Genomic DNA, 17,991 nt, shown 5'->3' with positions numbered 1-17,991 from the left:
TTAGAATTGTTCACTTTAGCGATAACCGTTTGGTTATCACAATTCATAAGAATAGCCGGTACAGGTTTTTCAACAACCGGCAAGTCCATCAAGAGCTCACGCAGCCATTCTGCCTCAACAGTAGCTGTGTCCAAAGCAGTTAATTCTGCTTCCATAGTTGACCTCGTCAATATGGTTTGCTTGCAAGACCTCCATGACACTGCGCCACCACCATGAGTAAATACATACCCACTTGTTGCGTAAAGTACATCAACATCGGAGATCCAATTTGAATCACTATATCCTTCTAGCACAGCAGGATGCCCTGAATAAGTAATTCCGTAACTCATAGTACCTCTCAGATAGCACAAGACCCTTTCTAGTGCATGCCAATGATCATCACCCGGGTTGGACATGAACCTACTCAGTTTGCTCACAGCAAAAGAGATATCTGGTCTTGTAGCGCTAGCTAAGTACATGAGTGAACCGACAATTTGAGAGTATCTTAATTGATCTCTCGTTTCTTTCTTGTTCTTTCTGAGTGTCACGCTGGGATCATAAGGTGTTGGAGAAGGCTTGCTATCCATAAAACCGAATCGGTTCAAGACCTTCTCAACATAGTGAGATTGCGTTAATGTAATCCCACTCTCATCCTTAATAAGTTTGATGTTTAGAATTACATCGGCTTCTCCCAGATCTTTCATGTCAAAACTTTTCGATAGAAAAGACTTGACCTCATTAATTGCATTAATGTTTGTACCAAAGATCAGTATGTCGTCCACATACAAACATAATATGACACTATTGCCCCCACCATGGCGATAGTAAACACACCTATCAGCCTCGTTAATGACAAATCCTGCAGAAGTCAGAGTTCTTTCAAACTTCTCATACCATTGCTTAGGTGCCTGTTTCAGACCATACAAAGATTTTAACAACTTGCACACCTTTCTCTCTTCACCCTTTACCACAAACCCGTCAGGCTGATCCATATAGATCTCCTCTTCCAACTCTCCATTGAGAAAAGCTGTCTTTACATCCATTTGATGAATGATAAGACCATAAGAGGCAGCCAAGGAAAGTAACACTCGAATGGTGGTCATTCTAGCAACGGGTGAATAGGTGTCAAAATAATCTTCGCCTTCTTTCTGAGTGTAGCCCTTGGCCACTAGCCGCGCCTTGTACTTATCAATAGTACCATCAGGCTTCAGCTTCTTTTTGAACACCCACTTACAGCCCACAGGTTTACAACCATATGGTCTATCAGTTAGTTCCCAAGTTCCATTAGAAAGAATTGAGTCCATCTCATTATGAACAGCTTCTTTCCAATCATCTACATCCGGAGATGCATATGCTTCTGCAATCGTCTTGGGTGTGTCGTCCACAAGGTATACAATGAAATCATCACCAAAGGATTTTGCAATCCTTTGTCTCTTGTTCCTTCTAGGAACTTCATTGTTATCCTTCTCAAGGACTTCCTCATGTGATTGTTCGAAATATTCATCAGTTGTACTAGATTCAGGAATTATCTCAGAAGAAAATCTAGCAATGCTATGCATATCTTTCATAGGAAATATGTTCTCAAAAAATGTTGCATCACGAGATTCCATTATAGTATCAACATGCATATCAGGTACTTCAGATTTTACCACTAAAAACCTATAAGCAATGCTCCGTTGAGCATACCCTAGAAAGACACGATCCACTGTCTTTGGTCCAAGTTTGCGTTTCTTAGGAATAGGAATATTGACCTTTGCCAAACATCCCCAAGTACGCAAATAAGAAAGTGATGGTTTTCTCCCAACCCACTCCTCATAAGGGGTTTTCTCTTTATTATTGTTGGGAACTCTATTCAGGACATGACATGAAGTCAATAGAGCCTCCCCCCACCATGCCTTAGATAAACCAGCAGTGTCTAACATGGCATTCACCAAGTCAGTCAATGTGCGGTTTTTCCTCTCGGCCACTCCATTTGATTGAGGTGAATAGGGAGGCGTCCTCTCATGAATAATACCATGTTCCTCACAAAATTCATCAAAAACTTTTGGAAAATACTCTCCACCACGATCGGACCTAAGACGCTTGATCTTTCTCTCTAGTTGATTTTCAACTTCAGCTTTATAGATTTTAAAGTAGTCTAATGCTTCATCTTTAGTTTGCAACAAATAAACATAGCAAAATCTAGTCGCATCATCAATCAAAGTCATGAAATATCTCTTTCCACCTTTTGTCAACACACCATTCATCTCACAAAGATCAGAATGTATGAGTTCTAGAGGTGCCAAGTTTCTCTCCTCGGCAGCCTTATGAGGCTTTCGAGGTTGCTTAGATTGCACACAACTATGGCACTTAGAACCTTTGGCAACTGTGAAGTTCGGAATTAAACTCATGCTGGATAGCCGAGACATTAAACCAAAATTAATATGACATAAACGAGAGTGCCAAATACTTGCATCATCATTAACACTAGCACAAATTTGGTTTATTGACTTATTGCAAAAATCTGAAAGAGAAAAGCGGAACAAGCCTCCGCACTCATAGCCTTTTCCTATAAATTGTCCAAATCTTGACACGATTACTTTATTGGACTCTAAAACTACCTTAAATCCATCTCGACATAGAAGGGAGCCGCTAACTAGATTCTTGTTCATAGTAGGGACATGCTGCACGTTCCTTAGTTGCACGATCTTTCCCGAAGTAAACTTCAGATCCACCGTGCCAATGCCACGAACAGAAGCATGTGACCCATTCCCCATTAGGACGGAAGAATCCCTTGCGACCTGATAAGAAGTAAACAGGGAGATGTCAGCACACACATGAACGTTAGCACCCGAATCAATCCACCACGAAGATGATTGAAATACTGAAAGCACAATAGGTAAATTACCATACCCATCAGTATTGCTAGCGGTCACCATGTTGACAGTCTTGGAGCTTGTTTTCCCTCTGCGGTCTGCACGTTCAGGGCATTCCTTGGAAAAGTGTCCAGGCTTCCCACAGGCGTAGCACTCTAGCTCAGCCTTGTTGAACTTCTTCTTCTTGAAAGTAGTAGTCTTGGTAGGCTTGTTGAAAACAGGTTTGTTCTTCCCTTTGTTCTTGTTCTGTGGGTACCTCTGCACCATGTTAGCAGTAGGCTGAACCTCACCTCCTTTTTCAGTGGTATCTTTAGCCCGAGCTTTTTCTTCAACATCAAGAGATGCAATCAGATTTTCAGCTGATATCTCCTGTCTCTTATGCTTCAGAGTTGTGGCGAAATTCCTCCATGAAGGAGGCAACTTTGCAATCATGCACCCAGCCACGAATTTGTCGGGTAGAACACATTTAAGGAGTTCAAGTTCCTTCACAATGCACTGTATCTCATGAGCTTGTTCAACCACAGAACGGTTATTCACCATCTTGTAGTCATGAAAACTCTCCATGATGTACAGTTCACTGCCTGCATCTGTTGCACCGAATTTTGCATTCAGTGCATCCCACAGAATTTTTCCGTCGTTTATGTGCATGTACACATCACACAGACGGTCAGCAAGAACACTCAAAATGCATCCCACAAACATAGTATTGGCTTCCTGGAATTTTCTCCGATCTTCGTCGGTTATTCCCTCTGGAGCACCAACACTAGCGTGGAAAACTTTCAGAGCAGTAAGCCAGAGCGTGGTCTTCACCTGCCACCTCTTAAAGTGCACACCGGTAAACTTATCCGGCCTCAGTGCATCAGCAAATCCAGCCATAGTTAACTCAGGAAATTGCCTACAATTAGGTTTTTGGATTGTTGGAATATTAGGCAAGTTCATGATTAATTCCAGTAAATAATTCATGACTAGAAGAGATACTAGCATGCAATAATCTAGCAAACTAGAAGAACAGCAAGACATGCATAACAGCAGCAAACACGTAACAATAGCTGTAGAAACAGACATGAACAGAGGATGTTGGACGTACTGATCGTTAGCTATTATGGGTGCGACAGTGTTGATGACGATGTTGGCGACGATCTGCTGCTGACGGCGATGAATACGACGATGAGTAGCACCGCCCGACTTGGACGGAAGACGACCCGTGATGACGAATTTGAGCAGTCGCGCACAGCGCTTCCCAAAAACCTAATTCGTCCTCTCCCGGTGCAGGATCGCAAAGACGAACGGTTCCGGAGACATGCTCTCCCACGCGCCGATGCACGCCGGCGTTTGGGATGGAGTAGACTACGATGGCGGCGCAAGTTGTGAGATGAGGCAAAACCCTAGGTGTTTTTCGGTGTGTCTCTGGCCGCAGCCGGTAGCTGTATATATATTAGGACCAGAGGCGGTATTGTGTCGCGACCACAATCCCAAACTGACTCGGTTTCTAATTCGTATACTTACCGGACAAGAAATCAAAAACTTGTCTGCCAAGACATAAAAATAAAACGGCAAAAGGAAGCTGCGCTCCTGCAAGGAGACGGACCGGATTTCGGCGGACCATTCACGCGCATGTCGCATGTACGCGCCGCCTCGCCTCGCCACGCCACGCCACGGCCCGGCCCGGCCAGGCGAGGCGAGGCGAGCGAGCGCGCGCGTGTGGTTTTCCCTTTCTCTTCTCACACACCACTTAGAGTGGTGGAGAGAACCCACTATATAAAGAGGTCCAACTCTTCTTCAACTTCCAAGGTGGGACTAAACTTAGCACCACCACTTGCCATTTTACACATGGGCTTTGAGATTTCAGAAATTGCTATGGGCCTAGCCCATTAATTCTAACAATCCCCCACCAGATCTCAAATACCCATTTAGAGATTTGCCTTCTCTCATCACTTGTTTAATATACCAGTGTTTCAGCAGAGACTGTTAAGTTGAACTTCTGCCTAGAACTTTAAGCTACATCCATTCACAACTTGACAATGGACTATGCCTTGAATTGCTAGTTTTGTGTGAACAGGTTTCACTCAAAGTCTTAACCAGTACCTGACCGCCAGTAGGCTACCCCGCGGTTTGGAGCTTATACGTCATACTCCCTGGTCTCTTCGTGAGCTTACTAGAGATCACCCAAATCTCATAGACTGCGACGTTTACAGTCAGAACTCATATAGGTGTGTTCTTTCAAGACTGCTCTGTAGGACAACATCTTTGCTAATTATAGCCAATAGAACCACATTAAGGCATGTTGCCAACCTGCCTTACAGATCTGAGCCTTACAGCTCTGAGAGTTTTGCATCTTCACTTGGAGACGATCATAAGTTATTACTCTCCTCAGTTAACCAATAGCTTGTTCTTCCCAGATCCTAATTCACGGGATCTCCGATCACAAAGGTTGGGTTACTACTATGGTGTAACAACTATGGGTCTCATACCCATCTCCCTCGATGCAATATCTATCACATTTCGTGATAGTCCCTTTGTAAAGGGATCTGCCAGGTTTTTGTCTGTTTGTATATACGTAACAGTTATTACTCCGGAGTTTCTCAACTTCCTGACAGACTTCAAACGTCTTTTCACGTGTCTTGATGACTTTGCATTATCTTTAGAATTGTTCACTTTAGCGATAACCGTTTGGTTATCACAATTCATAAGAATAGCCGGTACAGGTTTTTCAACAACCGGCAAGTCCATCAAGAGCTCACGCAGCCATTCTGCCTCAACAGTAGCTGTGTCCAAAGCAGTTAATTCTGCTTCCATAGTTGACCTCGTCAATATGGTTTGCTTGCAAGACCTCCATGACACTGCGCCACCACCATGAGTAAATACATACCCACTTGTTGCGTAAAGTACATCAACATCGGAGATCCAATTTGAATCACTATATCCTTCTAGCACAGCAGGATGCCCTGAATAAGTAATTCCGTAACTCATAGTACCTCTCAGATAGCACAAGACCCTTTCTAGTGCATGCCAATGATCATCACCCGGGTTGGACATGAACCTACTCAGTTTGCTCACAGCAAAAGAGATATCTGGTCTTGTAGCGCTAGCTAAGTACATGAGTGAACCGACAATTTGAGAGTATCTTAATTGATCTCTCGTTTCTTTCTTGTTCTTTCTGAGTGTCACGCTGGGATCATAAGGTGTTGGAGAAGGCTTGCTATCCATAAAACCGAATCGGTTCAAGACCTTCTCAACATAGTGAGATTGCGTTAATGTAATCCCACTCTCATCCTTAATAAGTTTGATGTTTAGAATTACATCGGCTTCTCCCAGATCTTTCATGTCAAAACTTTTCGATAGAAAAGACTTGACCTCATTAATTGCATTAATGTTTGTACCAAAGATCAGTATGTCGTCCACATACAAACATAATATGACACTATTGCCCCCACCATGGCGATAGTAAACACACCTATCAGCCTCGTTAATGACAAATCCTGCAGAAGTCAGAGTTCTTTCAAACTTCTCATACCATTGCTTAGGTGCCTGTTTCAGACCATACAAAGATTTTAACAACTTGCACACCTTTCTCTCTTCACCCTTTACCACAAACCCGTCAGGCTGATCCATATAGATCTCCTCTTCCAACTCTCCATTGAGAAAAGCTGTCTTTACATCCATTTGATGAATGATAAGACCATAAGAGGCAGCCAAGGAAAGTAACACTCGAATGGTGGTCATTCTAGCAACGGGTGAATAGGTGTCAAAATAATCTTCGCCTTCTTTCTGAGTGTAGCCCTTGGCCACTAGCCGCGCCTTGTACTTATCAATAGTACCATCAGGCTTCAGCTTCTTTTTGAACACCCACTTACAGCCCACAGGTTTACAACCATATGGTCTATCAGTTAGTTCCCAAGTTCCATTAGAAAGAATTGAGTCCATCTCATTATGAACAGCTTCTTTCCAATCATCTACATCCGGAGATGCATATGCTTCTGCAATCGTCTTGGGTGTGTCGTCCACAAGGTATACAATGAAATCATCACCAAAGGATTTTGCAATCCTTTGTCTCTTGTTCCTTCTAGGAACTTCATTGTTATCCTTCTCAAGGACTTCCTCATGTGATTGTTCGAAATATTCATCAGTTGTACTAGATTCAGGAATTATCTCAGAAGAAAATCTAGCAATGCTATGCATATCTTTCATAGGAAATATGTTCTCAAAAAATGTTGCATCACGAGATTCCATTATAGTATCAACATGCATATCAGGTACTTCAGATTTTACCACTAAAAACCTATAAGCAATGCTCCGTTGAGCATACCCTAGAAAGACACGATCCACTGTCTTTGGTCCAAGTTTGCGTTTCTTAGGAATAGGAATATTGACCTTTGCCAAACATCCCCAAGTACGCAAATAAGAAAGTGATGGTTTTCTCCCAACCCACTCCTCATAAGGGGTTTTCTCTTTATTATTGTTGGGAACTCTATTCAGGACATGACATGAAGTCAATAGAGCCTCCCCCCACCATGCCTTAGATAAACCAGCAGTGTCTAACATGGCATTCACCAAGTCAGTCAATGTGCGGTTTTTCCTCTCGGCCACTCCATTTGATTGAGGTGAATAGGGAGGCGTCCTCTCATGAATAATACCATGTTCCTCACAAAATTCATCAAAAACTTTTGGAAAATACTCTCCACCACGATCGGACCTAAGACGCTTGATCTTTCTCTCTAGTTGATTTTCAACTTCAGCTTTATAGATTTTAAAGTAGTCTAATGCTTCATCTTTAGTTTGCAACAAATAAACATAGCAAAATCTAGTCGCATCATCAATCAAAGTCATGAAATATCTCTTTCCACCTTTTGTCAACACACCATTCATCTCACAAAGATCAGAATGTATGAGTTCTAGAGGTGCCAAGTTTCTCTCCTCGGCAGCCTTATGAGGCTTTCGAGGTTGCTTAGATTGCACACAACTATGGCACTTAGAACCTTTGGCAACTGTGAAGTTCGGAATTAAACTCATGCTGGATAGCCGAGACATTAAACCAAAATTAATATGACATAAACGAGAGTGCCAAATACTTGCATCATCATTAACACTAGCACAAATTTGGTTTATTGACTTATTGCAAAAATCTGAAAGAGAAAAGCGGAACAAGCCTCCGCACTCATAGCCTTTTCCTATAAATTGTCCAAATCTTGACACGATTACTTTATTGGACTCTAAAACTACCTTAAATCCATCTCGACATAGAAGGGAGCCGCTAACTAGATTCTTGTTCATAGTAGGGACATGCTGCACGTTCCTTAGTTGCACGATCTTTCCCGAAGTAAACTTCAGATCCACCGTGCCAATGCCACGAACAGAAGCATGTGACCCATTCCCCATTAGGACGGAAGAATCCCTTGCGACCTGATAAGAAGTAAACAGGGAGATGTCAGCACACACATGAACGTTAGCACCCGAATCAATCCACCACGAAGATGATTGAAATACTGAAAGCACAATAGGTAAATTACCATACCCATCAGTATTGCTAGCGGTCACCATGTTGACAGTCTTGGAGCTTGTTTTCCCTCTGCGGTCTGCACGTTCAGGGCATTCCTTGGAAAAGTGTCCAGGCTTCCCACAGGCGTAGCACTCTAGCTCAGCCTTGTTGAACTTCTTCTTCTTGAAAGTAGTAGTCTTGGTAGGCTTGTTGAAAACAGGTTTGTTCTTCCCTTTGTTCTTGTTCTGTGGGTACCTCTGCACCATGTTAGCAGTAGGCTGAACCTCACCTCCTTTTTCAGTGGTATCTTTAGCCCGAGCTTTTTCTTCAACATCAAGAGATGCAATCAGATTTTCAGCTGATATCTCCTGTCTCTTATGCTTCAGAGTTGTGGCGAAATTCCTCCATGAAGGAGGCAACTTTGCAATCATGCACCCAGCCACGAATTTGTCGGGTAGAACACATTTAAGGAGTTCAAGTTCCTTCACAATGCACTGTATCTCATGAGCTTGTTCAACCACAGAACGGTTATTCACCATCTTGTAGTCATGAAAACTCTCCATGATGTACAGTTCACTGCCTGCATCTGTTGCACCGAATTTTGCATTCAGTGCATCCCACAGAATTTTTCCGTCGTTTATGTGCATGTACACATCACACAGACGGTCAGCAAGAACACTCAAAATGCATCCCACAAACATAGTATTGGCTTCCTGGAATTTTCTCCGATCTTCGTCGGTTATTCCCTCTGGAGCACCAACACTAGCGTGGAAAACTTTCAGAGCAGTAAGCCAGAGCGTGGTCTTCACCTGCCACCTCTTAAAGTGCACACCGGTAAACTTATCCGGCCTCAGTGCATCAGCAAATCCAGCCATAGTTAACTCAGGAAATTGCCTACAATTAGGTTTTTGGATTGTTGGAATATTAGGCAAGTTCATGATTAATTCCAGTAAATAATTCATGACTAGAAGAGATACTAGCATGCAATAATCTAGCAAACTAGAAGAACAACAAGACATGCATAACAGCAGCAAACACGTAACAATAGCTGTAGAAACAGACATGAACAGAGGATGTTGGACGTACTGATCGTTAGCTATTATGGGTGCGACAGTGTTGATGACGATGTTGGCGACGATCTGCTGCTGACGGCGATGAATACGACGATGAGTAGCACCGCCCGACTTGGACGGAAGACGACCCGTGATGACGAATTTGAGCAGTCGCGCACAGCGCTTCCCAAAAACCTAATTCGTCCTCTCCCGGTGCAGGATCGCAAAGACGAACGGTTCCGGAGACATGCTCTCCCACGCGCCGATGCACGCCGGCGTTTGGGATGGAGTAGACTACGATGGCGGCGCAAGTTGTGAGATGAGGCAAAACCCTAGGTGTTTTTCGGTGTGTCTCTGGCCGCAGCCGGTAGCTGTATATATATTAGGACCAGAGGCGGTATTGTGTCGCGACCACAATCCCAAACTGACTCGGTTTCTAATTCGTATACTTACCGGACAAGAAATCAAAAACTTGTCTGCCAAGACATAAAAATAAAACGGCAAAAGGAAGCTGCGCTCCTGCAAGGAGACGGACCGGATTTCGGCGGACCATTCACGCGCATGTCGCATGTACGCGCCGCCTCGCCTCGCCACGCCACGCCACGCCACGGCCCGGCCCGGCCAGGCGAGGCGAGGCGAGCGAGCGCGCGCGTGTGGTTTTCCCTTTCTCTTCTCACACACCACTTAGAGTGGTGGAGAGAACCCACTATATAAAGAGGTCCAACTCTTCTTCAACTTCCAAGGTGGGACTAAACTTAGCACCACCACTTGCCATTTTACACATGGGCTTTGAGATTTCAGAAATTGCTATGGGCCTAGCCCATTAATTCTAACAATCCCCCACCAGATCTCAAATACCCATTTAGAGATTTGCCTTCTCTCATCACTTGTTTAATATACCAGTGTTTCAGCAGAGACTGTTAAGTTGAACTTCTGCCTAGAACTTTAAGCTACATCCATTCACAACTTGACAATGGACTATGCCTTGAATTGCTAGTTTTGTGTGAACAGGTTTCACTCAAAGTCTTAACCAGTACCTGACCGCCAGTAGGCTACCCCGCGGTTTGGAGCTTATACGTCATACTCCCTGGTCTCTTCGTGAGCTTACTAGAGATCACCCAAATCTCATAGACTGCGACGTTTACAGTCAGAACTCATATAGGTGTGTTCTTTCAAGACTGCTCTGTAGGACAACATCTTTGCTAATTATAGCCAATAGAACCACATTAAGGCATGTTGCCAACCTGCCTTACAGATCTGAGCCTTACAGCTCTGAGAGTTTTGCATCTTCACTTGGAGACGATCATAAGTTATTACTCTCCTCAGTTAACCAATAGCTTGTTCTTCCCAGATCCTAATTCACGGGATCTCCGATCACAAAGGTTGGGTTACTACTATGGTGTAACAACTATGGGTCTCATACCCATCTCCCTCGATGCAATATCTATCACATTTCGTGATAGTCCCTTTGTAAAGGGATCTGCCAGGTTTTTGTCTGTTTGTATATACGTAACAGTTATTACTCCGGAGTTTCTCAACTTCCTGACAGACTTCAAACGTCTTTTCACGTGTCTTGATGACTTTGCATTATCTTTAGAATTGTTCACTTTAGCGATAACCGTTTGGTTATCACAATTCATAAGAATAGCCGGTACAGGTTTTTCAACAACCGGCAAGTCCATCAAGAGCTCACGCAGCCATTCTGCCTCAACAGTAGCTGTGTCCAAAGCAGTTAATTCTGCTTCCATAGTTGACCTCGTCAATATGGTTTGCTTGCAAGACCTCCATGACACTGCGCCACCACCATGAGTAAATACATACCCACTTGTTGCGTAAAGTACATCAACATCGGAGATCCAATTTGAATCACTATATCCTTCTAGCACAGCAGGATGCCCTGAATAAGTAATTCCGTAACTCATAGTACCTCTCAGATAGCACAAGACCCTTTCTAGTGCATGCCAATGATCATCACCCGGGTTGGACATGAACCTACTCAGTTTGCTCACAGCAAAAGAGATATCTGGTCTTGTAGCGCTAGCTAAGTACATGAGTGAACCGACAATTTGAGAGTATCTTAATTGATCTCTCGTTTCTTTCTTGTTCTTTCTGAGTGTCACGCTGGGATCATAAGGTGTTGGAGAAGGCTTGCTATCCATAAAACCGAATCGGTTCAAGACCTTCTCAACATAGTGAGATTGCGTTAATGTAATCCCACTCTCATCCTTAATAAGTTTGATGTTTAGAATTACATCGGCTTCTCCCAGATCTTTCATGTCAAAACTTTTCGATAGAAAAGACTTGACCTCATTAATTGCATTAATGTTTGTACCAAAGATCAGTATGTCGTCCACATACAAACATAATATGACACTATTGCCCCCACCATGGCGATAGTAAACACACCTATCAGCCTCGTTAATGACAAATCCTGCAGAAGTCAGAGTTCTTTCAAACTTCTCATACCATTGCTTAGGTGCCTGTTTCAGACCATACAAAGATTTTAACAACTTGCACACCTTTCTCTCTTCACCCTTTACCACAAACCCGTCAGGCTGATCCATATAGATCTCCTCTTCCAACTCTCCATTGAGAAAAGCTGTCTTTACATCCATTTGATGAATGATAAGACCATAAGAGGCAGCCAAGGAAAGTAACACTCGAATGGTGGTCATTCTAGCAACGGGTGAATAGGTGTCAAAATAATCTTCGCCTTCTTTCTGAGTGTAGCCCTTGGCCACTAGCCGCGCCTTGTACTTATCAATAGTACCATCAGGCTTCAGCTTCTTTTTGAACACCCACTTACAGCCCACAGGTTTACAACCATATGGTCTATCAGTTAGTTCCCAAGTTCCATTAGAAAGAATTGAGTCCATCTCATTATGAACAGCTTCTTTCCAATCATCTACATCCGGAGATGCATATGCTTCTGCAATCGTCTTGGGTGTGTCGTCCACAAGGTATACAATGAAATCATCACCAAAGGATTTTGCAATCCTTTGTCTCTTGTTCCTTCTAGGAACTTCATTGTTATCCTTCTCAAGGACTTCCTCATGTGATTGTTCGAAATATTCATCAGTTGTACTAGATTCAGGAATTATCTCAGAAGAAAATCTAGCAATGCTATGCATATCTTTCATAGGAAATATGTTCTCAAAAAATGTTGCATCACGAGATTCCATTATAGTATCAACATGCATATCAGGTACTTCAGATTTTACCACTAAAAACCTATAAGCAATGCTCCGTTGAGCATACCCTAGAAAGACACGATCCACTGTCTTTGGTCCAAGTTTGCGTTTCTTAGGAATAGGAATATTGACCTTTGCCAAACATCCCCAAGTACGCAAATAAGAAAGTGATGGTTTTCTCCCAACCCACTCCTCATAAGGGGTTTTCTCTTTATTATTGTTGGGAACTCTATTCAGGACATGACATGAAGTCAATAGAGCCTCCCCCCACCATGCCTTAGATAAACCAGCAGTGTCTAACATGGCATTCACCAAGTCAGTCAATGTGCGGTTTTTCCTCTCGGCCACTCCATTTGATTGAGGTGAATAGGGAGGCGTCCTCTCATGAATAATACCATGTTCCTCACAAAATTCATCAAAAACTTTTGGAAAATACTCTCCACCACGATCGGACCTAAGACGCTTGATCTTTCTCTCTAGTTGATTTTCAACTTCAGCTTTATAGATTTTAAAGTAGTCTAATGCTTCATCTTTAGTTTGCAACAAATAAACATAGCAAAATCTAGTCGCATCATCAATCAAAGTCATGAAATATCTCTTTCCACCTTTTGTCAACACACCATTCATCTCACAAAGATCAGAATGTATGAGTTCTAGAGGTGCCAAGTTTCTCTCCTCGGCAGCCTTATGAGGCTTTCGAGGTTGCTTAGATTGCACACAACTATGGCACTTAGAACCTTTGGCAACTGTGAAGTTCGGAATTAAACTCATGCTGGATAGCCGAGACATTAAACCAAAATTAATATGACATAAACGAGAGTGCCAAATACTTGCATCATCATTAACACTAGCACAAATTTGGTTTATTGACTTATTGCAAAAATCTGAAAGAGAAAAGCGGAACAAGCCTCCGCACTCATAGCCTTTTCCTATAAATTGTCCAAATCTTGACACGATTACTTTATTGGACTCTAAAACTACCTTAAATCCATCTCGACATAGAAGGGAGCCGCTAACTAGATTCTTGTTCATAGTAGGGACATGCTGCACGTTCCTTAGTTGCACGATCTTTCCCGAAGTAAACTTCAGATCCACCGTGCCAATGCCACGAACAGAAGCATGTGACCCATTCCCCATTAGGACGGAAGAATCCCTTGCGACCTGATAAGAAGTAAACAGGGAGATGTCAGCACACACATGAACGTTAGCACCCGAATCAATCCACCACGAAGATGATTGAAATACTGAAAGCACAATAGGTAAATTACCATACCCATCAGTATTGCTAGCGGTCACCATGTTGACAGTCTTGGAGCTTGTTTTCCCTCTGCGGTCTGCACGTTCAGGGCATTCCTTGGAAAAGTGTCCAGGCTTCCCACAGGCGTAGCACTCTAGCTCAGCCTTGTTGAACTTCTTCTTCTTGAAAGTAGTAGTCTTGGTAGGCTTGTTGAAAACAGGTTTGTTCTTCCCTTTGTTCTTGTTCTGTGGGTACCTCTGCACCATGTTAGCAGTAGGCTGAACCTCACCTCCTTTTTCAGTGGTATCTTTAGCCCGAGCTTTTTCTTCAACATCAAGAGATGCAATCAGATTTTCAGCTGATATCTCCTGTCTCTTATGCTTCAGAGTTGTGGCGAAATTCCTCCATGAAGGAGGCAACTTTGCAATCATGCACCCAGCCACGAATTTGTCGGGTAGAACACATTTAAGGAGTTCAAGTTCCTTCACAATGCACTGTATCTCATGAGCTTGTTCAACCACAGAACGGTTATTCACCATCTTGTAGTCATGAAAACTCTCCATGATGTACAGTTCACTGCCTGCATCTGTTGCACCGAATTTTGCATTCAGTGCATCCCACAGAATTTTTCCGTCGTTTATGTGCATGTACACATCACACAGACGGTCAGCAAGAACACTCAAAATGCATCCCACAAACATAGTATTGGCTTCCTGGAATTTTCTCCGATCTTCGTCGGTTATTCCCTCTGGAGCACCAACACTAGCGTGGAAAACTTTCAGAGCAGTAAGCCAGAGCGTGGTCTTCACCTGCCACCTCTTAAAGTGCACACCGGTAAACTTATCCGGCCTCAGTGCATCAGCAAATCCAGCCATAGTTAACTCAGGAAATTGCCTACAATTAGGTTTTTGGATTGTTGGAATATTAGGCAAGTTCATGATTAATTCCAGTAAATAATTCATGACTAGAAGAGATACTAGCATGCAATAATCTAGCAAACTAGAAGAACAGCAAGACATGCATAACAGCAGCAAACACGTAACAATAGCTGTAGAAACAGACATGAACAGAGGATGTTGGACGTACTGATCGTTAGCTATTATGGGTGCGACAGTGTTGATGACGATGTTGGCGACGATCTGCTGCTGACGGCGATGAATACGACGATGAGTAGCACCGCCCGACTTGGACGGAAGACGACCCGTGATGACGAATTTGAGCAGTCGCGCACAGCGCTTCCCAAAAACCTAATTCGTCCTCTCCCGGTGCAGGATCGCAAAGACGAACGGTTCCGGAGACATGCTCTCCCACGCGCCGATGCACGCCGGCGTTTGGGATGGAGTAGACTACGATGGCGGCGCAAGTTGTGAGATGAGGCAAAACCCTAGGTGTTTTTCGGTGTGTCTCTGGCCGCAGCCGGTAGCTGTATATATATTAGGACCAGAGGCGGTATTGTGTCGCGACCACAATCCCAAACTGACTCGGTTTCTAATTCGTATACTTACCGGACAAGAAATCAAAAACTTGTCTGCCAAGACATAAAAATAAAACGGCAAAAGGAAGCTGCGCTCCTGCAAGGAGACGGACCGGATTTCGGCGGACCATTCACGCGCATGTCGCATGTACGCGCCGCCTCGCCTCGCCACGCCACGCCACGCCACGGCCCGGCCCGGCCAGGCGAGGCGAGGCGAGCGAGCGCGCGCGTGTGGTTTTCCCTTTCTCTTCTCACACACCACTTAGAGTGGTGGAGAGAACCCACTATATAAAGAGGTCCAACTCTTCTTCAACTTCCAAGGTGGGACTAAACTTAGCACCACCACTTGCCATTTTACACATGGGCTTTGAGATTTCAGAAATTGCTATGGGCCTAGCCCATGAATTCTAACAATCCCCCACCAGATCTCAAATACCCATTTAGAGATTTGCCTTCTCTCATCACTTGTTTAATATACCAGTGTTTCAGCAGAGACTGTTAAGTTGAACTTCTGCCTAGAACTTTAAGCTACATCCATTCACAACTTGACAATGGACTATGCCTTGAATTGCTAGTTTTGTGTGAACAGGTTTCACTCAAAGTCTTAACCAGTACCTGACCGCCAGTAGGCTACCCCGCGGTTTGGAGCTTATACGTCATACTCCCTGGTCTCTTCGTGAGCTTACTAGAGATCACCCAAATCTCATAGACTGCGACGTTTACAGTCAGAACTCATATAGGTGTGTTCTTTCAAGACTGCTCTGTAGGACAACATCTTTGCTAATTATAGCCAATAGAACCACATTAAGGCATGTTGCCAACCTGCCTTACAGATCTGAGCCTTACAGCTCTGAGAGTTTTGCATCTTCACTTGGAGACGATCATAAGTTATTACTCTCCTCAGTTAACCAATAGCTTGTTCTTCCCAGATCCTAATTCACGGGATCTCCGATCACAAAGGTTGGGTTACTACTATGGTGTAACAACTATGGGTCTCATACCCATCTCCCTCGATGCAATATCTATCACATTTCGTGATAGTCCCTTTGTAAAGGGATCTGCCAGGTTTTTGTCTGTTTGTATATACGTAACAGTTATTACTCCGGAGTTTCTCAACTTCCTGACAGACTTCAAACGTCTTTTCACGTGTCTTGATGACTTTGCATTATCTTTAGAATTGTTCACTTTAGCGATAACCGTTTGGTTATCACAATTCATAAGAATAGCCGGTACAGGTTTTTCAACAACCGGCAAGTCCATCAAGAGCTCACGCAGCCATTCTGCCTCAACAGTAGCTGTGTCCAAAGCAGTTAATTCTGCTTCCATAGTTGACCTCGTCAATATGGTTTGCTTGCAAGACCTCCATGACACTGCGCCACCACCATGAGTAAATACATACCCACTTGTTGCGTAAAGTACATCAACATCGGAGATCCAATTTGAATCACTATATCCTTCTAGCACAGCAGGATGCCCTGAATAAGTAATTCCGTAACTCATAGTACCTCTCAGATAGCACAAGACCCTTTCTAGTGCATGCCAATGATCATCACCCGGGTTGGACATGAACCTACTCAGTTTGCTCACAGCAAAAGAGATATCTGGTCTTGTAGCGCTAGCTAAGTACATGAGTGAACCGACAATTTGAGAGTATCTTAATTGATCTCTCGTTTCTTTCTTGTTCTTTCTGAGTGTCACGCTGGGATCATAAGGTGTTGGAGAAGGCTTGCTATCCATAAAACCGAATCGGTTCAAGACCTTCTCAACATAGTGAGATTGCGTTAATGTAATCCCACTCTCATCCTTAATAAGTTTGATGTTTAGAATTACATCGGCTTCTCCCAGATCTTTCATGTCAAAACTTTTCGATAGAAAAGACTTGACCTCATTAATTGCATTAATGTTTGTACCAAAGATCAGTATGTCGTCCACATACAAACATAATATGACACTATTGCCCCCACCATGGCGATAGTAAACACACCTATCAGCCTCGTTAATGACAAATCCTGCAGAAGTCAGAGTTCTTTCAAACTTCTCATACCATTGCTTAGGTGCCTGTTTCAGACCATACAAAGATTTTAACAACTTGCACACCTTTCTCTCTTCACCCTTTACCACAAACCCGTCAGGCTGATCCATATAGATCTCCTCTTCCAACTCTCCATTGAGAAAAGCTGTCTTTACATCCATTTGATGAATGATAAGACCATAAGAGGCAGCCAAGGAAAGTAACACTCGAATGGTGGTCATTCTAGCAACGGGTGAATAGGTGTCAAAATAATCTTCGCCTTCTTTCTGAGTGTAGCCCTTGGCCACTAGCCGCGCCTTGTACTTATCAATAGTACCATCAGGCTTCAGCTTCTTTTTGAACACCCACTTACAGCCCACAGGTTTACAACCATATGGTCTATCAGTTAGTTCCCAAGTTCCATTAGAAAGAATTGAGTCCATCTCATTATGAACAGCTTCTTTCCAATCATCTACATCCGGAGATGCATATGCTTCTGCAATCGTCTTGGGTGTGTCGTCCACAAGGTATACAATGAAATCATCACCAAAGGATTTTGCAATCCTTTGTCTCTTGTTCCTTCTAGGAACTTCATTGTTATCCTTCTCAAGGACTTCCTCATGTGATTGTTCGAAATATTCATCAGTTGTACTAGATTCAGGAATTATCTCAGAAGAAAATCTAGCAATGCTATGCATATCTTTCATAGGAAATAT

Source organism: Aegilops tauschii, chromosome 5 (genome assembly GCF_002575655.3).
Source record: "Aegilops tauschii subsp. strangulata cultivar AL8/78 chromosome 5, Aet v6.0, whole genome shotgun sequence".
NCBI classification, from domain to species: Eukaryota; Viridiplantae; Streptophyta; class Magnoliopsida; order Poales; family Poaceae; genus Aegilops; species Aegilops tauschii.
This window is presented reverse-complemented; position numbering follows the sequence as displayed.